Source organism: Rhagoletis zephyria, unplaced genomic scaffold (assembly GCF_001687245.7).
Source record: "Rhagoletis zephyria isolate East Lansing unplaced genomic scaffold, Rhagoletis_zephyria_1.1 Rzeph_scaffold_02185, whole genome shotgun sequence".
Lineage (NCBI taxonomy): Eukaryota > Metazoa > Arthropoda > Insecta > Diptera > Tephritidae > Rhagoletis > Rhagoletis zephyria.
The window spans coordinates 58,461-68,339 of NW_016159269.1; the positions used below are offsets into that span (position 1 = coordinate 58,461).

Below are 9,879 nucleotides of genomic sequence, written 5' to 3' on the forward strand. Positions count from 1 at the left end.
ACAAGGGCCAGTAATCAGCGGTTGTGCAGCTGAGTTGGGCGAACGTTCCAAAAGCTGCTATTCAATCGCTTGTTTTGTATGGAAAAAGGTTTCACATGCAAATGGATTTTAACAATTCAGAATTTTTGTGAGAAAAAATGAAAAATATTTGACATTTTCGAGACCAAATAATTTGAAAATAAATCAAATCAGCTGCTCTACTGATACTACCTGTTCAATGTACCTTGGCTTCAGCAGTGTTGCCACACTAAAAGCACCAAATGGTTTTAAATCAATTGATGCTTTTTTCATAACAGTTTGTATGTATTTAACAAAAACAAAAAATTAACAATATTTACAAGAATGCATACATAAATCAATAAACAAAACTTTTTCGCTCATAACGATTGAAATGACTCATGCTTGCGACGTAATACCGATGTACTGCACGTTAAAACTGATATATATCAAGAAAGAAAAATCGAGTCCCAACAAACGAAAATCATGCCCTAAGTAGAAATGAGCAAAAAAAATGTTTTTTTTTGTTATATAACCTCAAATATCGGCAAAAACCGTGATTTTGGCACTTTGAGGTTAGGATATCTCAAAATTCTAGTGCTAGAGCAATTGTGCGGCACCAAGAAACCATGTGTTCTAGGTGGTACAAAAATAAAATTTTTTATAAATAATTAGAAAAGAAACAAGTAAGAAAGTCTAAGTTCGGGCGGAGCCGAACATTAAATACCCGGCGCAAGTGTTAAACATATGTTTTCCACCACGGACGGACGGACGGACAGACAGTCACCGCTTAATCGATTTCTCTTTTCATTCTGATCATTTATGTATACATTTGTCTATATCTATCTCGATTCGTTTTGCCTGTTACAAACAACCGTTATGTAAACAAAGTTATAATACCCTTGTGCACAAGTGCGCTCGGGTATAAAAAAGAAATACTTTACTTACTCGCATATCTACTAGCATTTTCAACGCGAATATAATTGAACAACGTAAATTTGCAAGTTCAGCTTTTTAGCAATCATGGTTGTATTTAAGTGCATTTAAATTTGTAGATTTTTGTAAATACAGTGCTGCCACAGCCTTAAATATTTGAAAATTATTTCAGGTTTTAACTATATCGGAGTAATTTTAGTTCAGAAAAAAAGCACTAAAAAGGCACTATGCACTAAATGATTTTTTTTGGCGTTTTAATTTTCAAAAAGCACTAAATCTAGTGCTTAAAGCACCAAGTTGGCAACTATGAGCTTCAGGCATGCGCAAAGCGAAATGTACATATGTACAAACAGCGCTGCGCCCAAAGCGAAATTAATCTACTTATGTACAAGCAGCGCTGCGTTCAAATAAACAAACATTTGGGGTGTTCACAGTTCGTTCCAAATAGTGTCTGAAAATGTAGACGTCTACATTTTAAGACGTTTTCTAACCGTAAAATCTGTGGTGTTGTTGTTTCCCATACAAAATTGGAAAACGACGCCGTCTACATTTTGTCACACTCAAAGGTATGTTTTTTACGCGTCTACATTTTGCAACCTCGCAGCAGGGTTGCATTATGGCAATACTAATCGCATTTTTTTTATTTATTGGGCACGTTTTCTGTATTTGCATTTAATTTGAGCGCAATTTCTGATGAAAAGAAACAAATCAAGGAAAAGAAATAACAAATATTACGAATTGGTAATTAAGTTAAATAATTACAATTTTTCAGAAACAAAATCGAAAGGCGACATATAAAAAATGCACGCAAAGAAGAAATGTCTGGCAACACCAGCAAAGTTTTGAGACGATTTTGCGACGACTGCTAGAAAGGGGTGCTCACAGTTTGATGCTAAAGATGTCTCAAAATGTAGACGTCTACATTTTCAGACACAATTTGGAACGAACTGTGAACACCCCAATTGTACATCGTGTATTTCGACACATCACTGTAAGCTTCTTGGTGTGGCATACATACATTAGGGGTATTCTCCAAATCTCGCAAAGCCATTGCACGTAGCACAACAATGTTAGTTCAACAGATCAACATTCAATCAATTGAGTTAGACTTGAATACATGCATACATATGTACATAACTATGTTCAAATTAGAGTTGATATGGTAAAGTAATGTAGCCCTGTTTTTTTTATGGGAATCCTGCCGCTGTCGAATTCCATTTTTCCAATGCTGTAGTGGCATGCACAAACAACTGCAAATCAATGATGTACGTCTATTTGTTGGGCTTCATGGGAATTCAGTATATTGTTTTCGCGAAGTTGATAAATTAGGAAGTGCGTTAAAGGATTAGTTTTTTGGCTTATACTAAGTGGGATTTTGTTACTAAATATAAACAAAGTCTTTAAAATAACAGAATAGTGCGAACTGTTTAAAAATGCCTAACCCTAAAAGAAATTTGTCAAGACAAACGAAAGCCGCAAGGGCAATGGCTCGTAATCGGAGAATAGTAGCGGCGGCGCGAATAGAAACGATGCCTGCAATCGGAATTAGATCTGCGTTTATTTATCGATCTCAAGTCAAATACACCGCTCCACAAAAAAATAAAAATAAATTCTTCCTGTTAGCAGACCATTAGTTTTATATGTTTTTTTGATCACTGAATCAAAATCCGACGTCCATTCAACCCGGTCAAGGTTTTTTCAACCCTGTCACACCACTCCCGGAAAAATCTGGTCTGGTCTGGTCTGGTAGCAGGAAGAATTTTTTTTTGTGGAGCTGTGTTATATAGGTGATTCTTACAATAAAAGTTTATGTACACATATCAGTTCCATACCTATAAGTGTCAGTGAAAATATAATATCGTTGCCCCAGTCCCAAATAGAGTTGTTTAAATATCTTTGAACATGGATACATGGCCTGAGTAACAACATTAAATACAGCAAGAACTTATATATTTAATAATACAGTACATAAATATTCACTTTTTTGCCCTCGGCAATATGTTCAAACATCTTTGAACATGTGTGAATGCATGAAAACGTACAATATGCCTGGGTCTTAAAAATACTCAAACTTAAAATTGTAATAAACATTTCTAATCCTTGAATATACAAAGGAAAGATAAAAATTCACTGAAATCCACTGAAGAAAATATAAATAGAAGAAAATATAATTTGTATGCTTAAATTTGCATATATAAACATACGTTAAGAATGTCAAGTAATTAAATGTAAGCAACGTTCGCGAGAAACAATAAAATATTGAATCGGTTGATCCTTTATCAGTTGTAAAAATATATACATATATAAATTGCAGCGCATACGGGAAACATTAAAATGTCAATGCTGCAAAGGAACCCTTATGGTGCTATAAACAGAAAATACATTGCCTATAAATATTCTTAATATGCAAAGATGTAGCAGAGGCACACAACCAAAATACCTTAAGAACCAATGCACTGGTTTCTTATTTTATCTTTTGTAAATATACATACATACACACACGCACACACATATGTACATATACAATTAGTTAGGAAACATAAAGTAAGAAAATTGTATATAAAGAAGAAATATTTAATAAATATTCCGAATCGAATATTGAATCTCACCTAACACTCTTCTTCTCTATTTTATTTTATATGCTTTACTTCCCCCCACCAGAGGTAAGGGGTAAAGCATTTAACTCTCTTTATTCTTCTTTCCTTATTAAAGTTTTACTTCCCCCCGCCAGCGGTAAGGGGTAAAACTTTTAATATTGAAAGTACTAACCTCTTATTTTATTAGACTCTACTTCCCCCCTCCAGTGGTAAGGAAAAGAGAATTTTAAAATAAGAGTATTTGTAGTTCAGGCATTGCTGAGAATTACTTGTTACCCCCCACCCGAGGTAAGGGACAAGTGAATCAGCTCTGCTCGAATATTTTGGTCCATACGAGCCCAAGGGAAGTGATCTGCGACAAAAAAGCCCTGTATTTGGTCAGGCACAATAAACAGCCCTATAAATTTATAGGCACAAGGACAGTTTAGTCCATAAATGTATGTAAGCCGTAGGCAAAACAAAAAAGCCCTATAAGTTATATAGGCAAACTAAAAAAGCCCTGTAATTGTACAGGCACAATATATAAAGCCCTGTCAATTGTATAGGCAATACATTTTGGTCAATCGAGCCTCGAAATCGACAATAAAATGGACCGAACATTTGGTCCATACGAGCCTAAAAAATTAAGCTCAAGCGGCAAAGTAAGACGGGAACAGATTTTCCGCAATTAAAAAAATATATATATAATACCAAGAATAATTGGTATATAGAGCAAATAAAAGCTCTAAAATTAACTGGGAATAAATTTCCAGAAAAATTTAAGAAAACAAGCTCTATGTTTATATAGGCACAACAAAAAAGCCCTGTAATTGTACAGGCAAAACAAAAAAAACCCTGTGATTGTACAGGCAAAATAAAAAAAGCCCTGTAAATATATAGTCAAAATAAAAAAGCCCTATAAATTTTATAGGCAAAACAAAAGCCCTGTATTTGTACAGGCACAACACAAAAGCTCTGAATTTTTATAGGCAAAATAAAAAAACCCCTATAAATTTTATAGGCACAAACAAAGCCCTGTATTTGTACAGGCAGAACACAAAAACCCTGAATTTTTATAGGCACAATAAAAAAAAGCCCTATAGATTGTATAGGCATAATTAAATTAAAGAAAGCCTATCAATTGTATAGGCATATCCGATTTGTAAGTCGTTGAAGCACGAAACTTTGCGCATAATCGATTTATTGTAATCCAAAAGAGCAAACATCGGCTGTGAGTCGAGGCACAGCAAGGTCAACAAGGCGACCAAACCATTTACCTCCAACGGCTCTTTTGGAGAAGAAAAAACAATATAAAATTTATTAAATCATTTAATGAAAAAAAAGATGACAGAATCTGATGAAGCTGGAAAAGCCAATAATCTGGAAAGAAAAATTTTTTCACAACTAGCTCCATTTTGGAAACTGGCAAAATGGGCCAGAGAACAAATTGCCGAGGAAGAACAGGGAGTGCTTCTAGAAATCCTTGGAAAGGTTTATGAGTCCCTCAATTAACTCTACAACAGATATAACAAGCTGAAGTTTGACACGATTAACGAATTTTTTTTCGAATGTCATCCTAAGCGTTTTGCTTGCGAGAGCGAAATGCTAATAATTAAGAAATTAGCCCAAGAAAATAGTAACATAAACGTAGAGGGGACAGTTTGTACTTACAATCATAAAATAGAGGCGGATGCCAAAGAAGAATGGGTCTTGCCAGAAATTAGTGCATCGACCACCAAAAGTGTCAAAGTAGCTGACACGGTGAAAATGCATAAAGATGCCATGTAGGAATCTGTTTGTCCCGCGGGGGGTCCACATTTTGGCAAAATGTGGGACAAAATAGTGATGGTGGTCGCTGCCGAAAAAACGTTGACACAACAAGAAAACACATGTTTGAAGCAGCAGTGCATAGAAAGCAGTTATCACTTCAAACTAATGCAGGAAGTAGATATTTGCCTGCAGAGCTTGTATGAAGATGCAACAGAAGATAATGCAGGAGAAGATTCTGGCGATGAAAGCGAAATCGATAATGATGAAGAAGGCGAGGAAGTCTACGAGGTCGATGCAAATTATAATGAAATCACTAACTCTGTGCTTAACGGTGGATGTAATATACGAGCACACAACACTCAATCTACTGGAACAAATGTATTGAATAAATCTCCAGACAAGGAAGTTCAAAATCGAGGCAACGTTGAGCAGCATTCAGTAAAATCTACATCCAAAACAGCAGCAAATTTAAATAAATCAGAGACCAGCAAATCTGATACAAAGTCTAGTAGCAAACATTCTGGTACCAGTACAACGCGTAGTCATCGCGGAGGTAGCGGTAATGATGAGATACAGAATATCGATCACACAACGAGTAATAACACCACTGATATAGTTAATGGCAAACTCCTAGGCCCCGGCAAGCCCACCTTTGGGATAAACATCATAAACGGCCAAAAATTCATGGCGAGTTTCCTGAGATTTGGCGTAAGAGGAAGAAATTAACATGTCCTCCACCTTGGAGGAACTCCTGGGGTAAATTAGATTGGATTTCCTGTCCACAACAAATTTAAAATAAATATTTTGAAGGTAAAAAATAAATATTGAGGCATATTCTTGTTTTCGTACGAATCGAAAATTTTAAATTTTTGTATAGAAAATGTAGGAAAATTTCTTGATTTTCGATTCGTACGAAAACAAGAATACGCCCCATTAATTCGAAAAAACATTAACACTTTTTAGCCCTTGGCAGTATGTTCAAATATCTTTGAACATGGATACATATCTGCCTGAGTAATAACATTAAATATAGCAAGAACTTTTAAAAAATATATATACAGTACATAAATATTCACTTTTTTGGGCTCGGCAATATGTTCAAACATCTTTGAACATGTGTGAATACAAGAGTTGTTCAGACCGTCCGGCACAGTGCCGTTCTTTACCGTCAGTGCTGCTTCAGTGTTCGTTCCGCATTTTTTTTATACACTCTAAAAACTGAATGTAAAACTGCTACTGAAAAGTGTTTATTTTCAAATAAAATCTGTGTAAGTGTAAGTATACGCATAAGATGTTTGTGGAATCTTCCACTGCTTATTATTTATGTATACAAGCAAGTAGCCAAGCCAATCAATAATTTCAGTGCAAGCGATTATCCCTTGGTACAGTCTACTTGCAATTAGGAGACTATTTACAGTATATTTTGCTTTGCTGCCTTTGTGCTTAAGTGCACATTTAAGATACCTACCCCAAAATGCGCATCAGCGGCATTATTTTTAACATTTANTCTGATACAAAGTCTAGTAGCAAACATTCTGGTACCAGTACAACGCGTAGTCATCGCGGAGGTAGCGGTAATGATGAGATACAGAATATCGATCACACAACGAGTAATAACACCACTGATATAGTTAATGGCAAACTCCTAGGCCCCGGCAAGCCCACCTTTGGGATAAACATCATAAACGGCCAAAAATTCATGGCGAGTTTCCTGAGATTTGGCGTAAGAGGAAGAAATTAACATGTCCTCCACCTTGGAGGAACTCCTGGGGTAAATTAGATTGGATTTCCTGTCCACAACAAATTTAAAATAAATATTTTGAAGGTAAAAAATAAATATTGAGGCATATTCTTGTTTTCGTACGAATCGAAAATTTTAAATTTTTGTATAGAAAATGTAGGAAAATTTCTTGATTTTCGATTCGTACGAAAACAAGAATACGCCCCATTAATTCGAAAAAACATTAACACTTTTTAGCCCTTGGCAGTATGTTCAAATATCTTTGAACATGGATACATATCTGCCTGAGTAATAACATTAAATATAGCAAGAACTTTTAAAAAATATATATACAGTACATAAATATTCACTTTTTTGGGCTCGGCAATATGTTCAAACATCTTTGAACATGTGTGAATACAAGAGTTGTTCAGACCGTCCGGCACAGTGCCGTTCTTTACCGTCAGTGCTGCTTCAGTGTTCGTTCCGCATTTTTTTTATACACTCTAAAAACTGAATGTAAAACTGCTACTGAAAAGTGTTTATTTTCAAATAAAATCTGTGTAAGTGTAAGTATACGCATAAGATGTTTGTGGAATCTTCCACTGCTTATTATTTATGTATACAAGCAAGTAGCCAAGCCAATCAATAATTTCAGTGCAAGCGATTATCCCTTGGTACAGTCTACTTGCAATTAGGAGACTATTTACAGTATATTTTGCTTTGCTGCCTTTGTGCTTAAGTGCACATTTAAGATACCTACCCCAAAATGCGCATCAGCGGCATTATTTTTAACATTTATAAGGAAACTGCTCCGATACTTGCATTCAACATACCGGCATATTAGTGACACCTGCCTTAAAAATTTGCAACTATTATCAATTATCAAAGAAAGTATTACGTTTACCTGCACTGGCTCTACAGATACCCTAATTTTACAAGCTATTATTTATTTTGCTCATCTCGCAGAACAACGAAAACGGCAATTATTTTATGTAGTTATATAGATAATTAGATACCATTCAGAAAAAATTTCTCTTGCAGTAATTTCTACGTGGTAAGTGCTCCTCTATTATTTGGTTTCATAGGGATTCGGATACCTTCCTCATTGAAGTAGTAAAGAAAATTCGCTTAAGTGCTTTTTTCGGTTAAGCGCACAAGTTTTTCGTGCAAAGAAGGATGGGCAGCTAAGCAAAATATACTGTAAATTTAAAATATATTTACATACATACATACATATGTACGTAGATACATAGACATTTGGAAACGTGTTTCTTATCGTAGGGAACGAGAAACATAAGAAACGCGTCACTAATAGAAATGATAAGCGAAATACAATAAGAGATAGTCTAGCGATAAAGGAGATCAATTTCTATCGCCTGTTTATGTTGCTGTTTGTTTTAGACATATGTAATACCGTATACATACATATGTGTCAACTAACCATGCGATAGGGGATGATCGAGTACAATTGCTTGTTTTAGATATTTAGTTAGGACAACTGGGACACGCTTCTTATCAGTAGCGTGTAACCAAAATAGTACACTCAGAAAAAACACCATCTCTCAAACAAAGAAAAACTTTCCATATTTTTAGCTCTGTCAAAATCTCGAAAAATTCTCCCGAATGAGTAATTTTTCTTTGAAAGTGTAAAAGCGACACGAAAATATGCAACCGTGGTGTTCATTTGATGTAAGCTATTTCCTTATTATTTTAGATTCGATGCCACTATTGCCACTCATTTGTGATTTCGATCAGATTGAAAATATCCAAACTACACAAAAATACATTCAGGAGCATTAACAAAGTATTATAACAGCCCTTATTTCACAGTCATACATTTAAAACTTTAAAACTGTCTTATGTTTGCAAGAATCCCTTTAAAAAATTTATGACATTGGGAAGGTTCAGAAGGGCAGCAGTTGAGCGCAACCGTTGCTAAAAAAAATCAGTGATCGTAATGCGTCTTCTGAACGGCTTGATATATTAGCTGCCAAATTCAAAACACACAACATGTTGTTTCAAATGATCAGAAAAATATTACGATCATCTAACACGCAACTGTTGAGTTGATCAGAAGTACGAAACAACGCGTTCAGAAGGTGCAATCGCAACAGATACTGAGCTGTTGCGCCTTCTGAACGTGCCCAATATAACTTGTTATGACATCCTGTGAATCACTGTAATATATGCATTTGTATGGAGTTCCCTGCTCCGAATCTCCCACTTTGTTTTCTAACGTGCTTCAATTAACGCAGTTGGTAACTCTTTATTTCATCGTTTACTCTTTTTCTCTTTCGCAAGAATAGTAGGCTTCGCTATTCTTCTTCTTGATAATATTGTTTGCTGTTTCGGTTCGCGTGTTAAGATAAAAAATAAGTAAAATGGATGAATTGGAAGAAATTTTAATAAAATTGAATGGGAAATGTTCCTTAGCCTCTTTCGCGGTAAGTTAATAGTATATTTGCAGTTTATGATCTGTTTTGTGAATGTTTAATTGGTTTTAATTTAGAGGGCGGTTTTACTAGGAATCAATGATGCTGCTCAAACCAAGTCATTTGGATACCCTCTCGATGCGGCGCAATTTGGACCAAGGATAATATTTGAGCATAATCTTCTTAATTGGCAACCGAACAGGTAAGCTGTGGAATGTGCACATGTACATGCATACAAAAGCGCTAACCGCTTTCTTCTTTTTACAGGCGTTCATGTGCAAACAGCTCAAAGTGACGAGGGCGCATCATATGCATTTGTATGGAGTTCCCTGCTCCGAATCTCCCACTTTGTTTTCTAACGTGCTTCAATTAACGCAGTTGGTAACTCTTTATTTCATCGTTTACTCTTTTTCTCTTTCGCAAGAATAGTAGGCTTCGCTATTCT

The 9,879-nt window shown here is 35.4% G+C and overlaps 1 protein-coding gene and 1 long non-coding RNA gene across 2 annotated transcripts in view; both read left to right on the forward strand.

The window, feature by feature from the left end:
- The window catches only part of LOC108366199 (uncharacterized), an 8,409-nt gene extending 8,369 nt beyond the window's left edge, over positions 1-40 (forward strand). Inside the window, exon 3 of the long non-coding RNA XR_001848059.1 lies at positions 30-40. This is a non-coding gene — a long non-coding RNA (uncharacterized LOC108366199). The remainder of the gene's footprint in view (positions 1-29) is intronic.
- A 9,762-nt stretch (positions 41-9,802) lies between these two features.
- The window catches only part of LOC108366200 (uncharacterized), a 4,003-nt gene continuing 3,926 nt past the window's right edge, over positions 9,803-9,879 (forward strand). Inside the window, exon 1 of the mRNA XM_017620520.1 lies at positions 9,803-9,866. The gene's annotated coding sequence lies outside the window, so the exon portion shown is untranslated. The remainder of the gene's footprint in view (positions 9,867-9,879) is intronic.